This window comes from Amblyraja radiata, chromosome 4 (genome assembly GCF_010909765.2).
Source record: "Amblyraja radiata isolate CabotCenter1 chromosome 4, sAmbRad1.1.pri, whole genome shotgun sequence".
NCBI classification, from domain to species: domain Eukaryota; kingdom Metazoa; phylum Chordata; class Chondrichthyes; order Rajiformes; family Rajidae; genus Amblyraja; species Amblyraja radiata.
In genome coordinates this window covers 69,188,732-69,192,088 of record NC_045959.1, presented here as the reverse complement: position 1 = coordinate 69,192,088, position 3,357 = coordinate 69,188,732, and positions in this window count along the sequence as shown.

Sequence of the window (3,357 nt, the reverse complement as noted above, 5' to 3'; positions counted from 1 at the left end):
TTCCTGTTGCTTTTAAAGTCAGTTACTACATGTGTAGGAAGGAACTGCAGATGTCAGTTTACATAAAAAAATAGACACAAAATGCTGGAGTAACTCCATGGGACAGGCTGCATCTCTGGAGAGAAGAAATGGGTGATGTTTCGGGTCGAGACTCTTCTTCAGATTGAGAGTCAGGGGAGAGTTACAACATTGTATTTTATGACCTGTACCATTCTTTGTCTTGATGGCTTTATGATTTGCTATCTGCTATCTGGTACTTTGGTTCTTTGAAACAAAGATGATATTGATATATCTGAGTAATGGCAAACAGATTGCAATGTAAAAGTAGCCAGCTTGATACCATGACAATTTTTATTTTCTAATTGATTTGATTTTATTTCTGTGCATTTTAGAATATTGAAGCTTTCTGCCACTGGTCCCAGTTTATAATGAGTGGTATGGTTCACTGGAACATATCCTACTTGTTGAGACACCAAAGAACTGCAGATGCTGGAATCGTTCATGGAACACGGAGTGCTGGTGTAACTCAAAAGGTCAGGCAGCATCTCTGGAGAACATGCTTAGGTGAAGCTTTGGTTCAGGACCCTTCTTCATTCAGACTTGCTGAGTTATTCCAGCACTCTCCTACTGGACATATTCACTGGAATTTAGAAGAATGAGAGGGGGTCTTATAGAAACAGATAAGATTATTATTGGACAGGCTAGATGCAGGAAAAAAATTCCCATTGTTAGGAGAGTCCAGAACCAGGGGGTCACAGTTTAAGACTAAGGGGTAGGCAATTTAGGACTGAGATGCGAAAACATTTTTTCACCCAGAGAGTTGTGAATCTGTAGAATTCTCTGCTACAGAAGGCAGTGGAGGCCAATTCACTGGATGTATTCAAGAGAGAGTTGGCTACAGTTCTCAGAGCTAACGGAATCATGGGATACGGGAAAAAATCAGGAATTCTGGATGATCAGTCATGATTATATTGAATGCCGGTGTGGGCTCAAAGGGCCGAATGGCCTACTCCTACACCGATTTTCTATGTTTTTATGTTTCTATGTTTCTATTGTCTGTGAGCAAATAGGAATATAATTTATTAGACCCATGTTCTTCTCTTCCTACCTGGAATTTTAAGCACGAGAAAACGGCTTCTATCTGCATAAGCTAAAAGCTTCTTCCAGAATATGTAAGTGTAGTTTACATTTGTTCCAATTTCTGAACTATGACTATTTTATTCCTGCATTAGAAACACAATATTTTCTACAGCATTTACAGTCCAATGCAGAAGCTTCCCAAAATTTGTTGGACATCCTATATAAAGACATTGACCCTGATAATCGTTCTTCCTTTGTTACCCATAATTAGGTCACAAACAAGAACCTAAATCTATTTGTTTCAAGCTTTCAAGTTGCACAGTATGTTCCCCATTAATGGGCATTTAATCCAGAGAATGCATCTCAAACATTGCTCGCCAGGATGAAAAGGGCAGAAATCTCAATGCAACTTGATAGGTCAAATAGAGGTAGCTTGGGATTACAATTACCGAGTCAATGGAAAGAAGATTGACTAATTTCTATTAACCGGACAATGCTTTTGACCTGTATCCCATATAGGGTATGGATAGACTATTTGACAACCCAGTTTTGCTGATCTTACAGTCAAGTTGAAAAGGATACAGAGAAGATTGTTGCCAGGACTAGAGGGTCTGAGCTATAGGCAGAGGTTGTGTAAATTGGGACTCTATTCCTTGAAGCCCAGGAGGAGTGATCTTATAGAGGTGTATAAGATCATGAGAAGAATAGATCGGGTAGATGCACAGTGTCTCTTGCCCAGAGTAGGTGAATCGTGGACCAGAGGACATAGGTTTAAGGTGAAGGGGAAAATATTTAATAGGAATCTGAGGGGTAACTTTTTCACACAAAGGGTGGTGGGTGTAGGGAACAAGCCGCCAGAGGAAGTAGTTGAGGCTGGGACTATCCCAACAATTAAGAAACAGTTAGACAGGTACATGGATAGGACAGGTTTGGAGGGATATGAACCATATGTTGGCATGAGATATGAACCATATGCTGCCATGTGGGGCCAGTGTAGCTGGGACATGTTGGCTGGTGTGGGCAAGTTGGGCCGAAGTACCGAGCCTCTAACCAATATGGAACTTCCATTAGAAATCCTAAAGTTGCCAACAGTTTGCTCCCGGCACACTAATGCTACCCTGCAACCACAGGCGACAATTAACTTTTATATCAAGACAATTAATCTACAAATCTGTACTTCTTTGGAGTGTGGGAGGAAGCCCGAGATGCCGGAGCAAATCTACGCAGGTCACCGGGATAACATTCAAACTATGTTCGGACAAGCACCCGTAGTCAGGGCCAAAACCTGGCACTTTAAGGCAGCAACTCTACTGTGACATTTTCCCACAAAACTCAGGCTGTCTTTACTTATTCCCGTAATACATTGCAAGGAGCCCTCTCAAGGGATTTTAGTATAAAAAGCATCTTGCACTCACTAGACCAGATAGTTCAGTACAATCTTTCAAATGTAAATATTATATGCTACTGGAAAAGTAAATGCTGTGTACTTGCTCAATGGACAAATAAGGTTTCAAAGGTTTCAAATGTATTTTATTGTCACGTGTACCAATTAAGGTACAGGGATATGCGAATTACCTTACAGCCATACGAAAAAAACAACAAAGCACACAACTACATAAAAGTTAACATAAACATCCACCACAGCAGATTCCCCACATTCCTCACTGTGATGGAAGGCAGAAAAGTCCAATTCTTCTTCCTCTTTTTTCTCCCACGTCGGGGTGATCGAAGCTCCCGCAGCTGGTGGTCAAAGTCCCCGTGTCGGGGCGATCAAAACTCTCATGTCAGGGCAATCGAAATTCCCGCATCAGGGCGATCGAAACTCCCACGGCTTGGAGTTCCCGAGGTCGGTCTCTGACTTTAACATCGCGGGCTCCGTGATGTTTAGTCCACAAGCACCCACGGTTGGAGCTCTGAGGCCGACCCCTGGCAAAGGGATCGCGAGCTTCACAATGGTAAGTCCGTAGGCAACCGCGGTGGAGCTCTCAAAATCGGTCTCCGGCAAAGGCCACTAACTCCTCAATGTTAGACGGCAGTGCGGACGGAGAGACGATACAGAAAAAAATCGCATCTCTGTTGAGGTAAGAGATTAGAAACATTTCCCCTAAAACCCCCAACTCCCACATAAAACAAGCTAAGCAACACTAAAACATACATTTAACATACAATTAAAACACAAACAATGGAAGGACAGACAAACTGGTGGCGAGGCAGCCATTGCTGGCACCACCCGGTAATAACAGCGAGAAGAATTTTAACGATTAGTGCAAAGGAAGG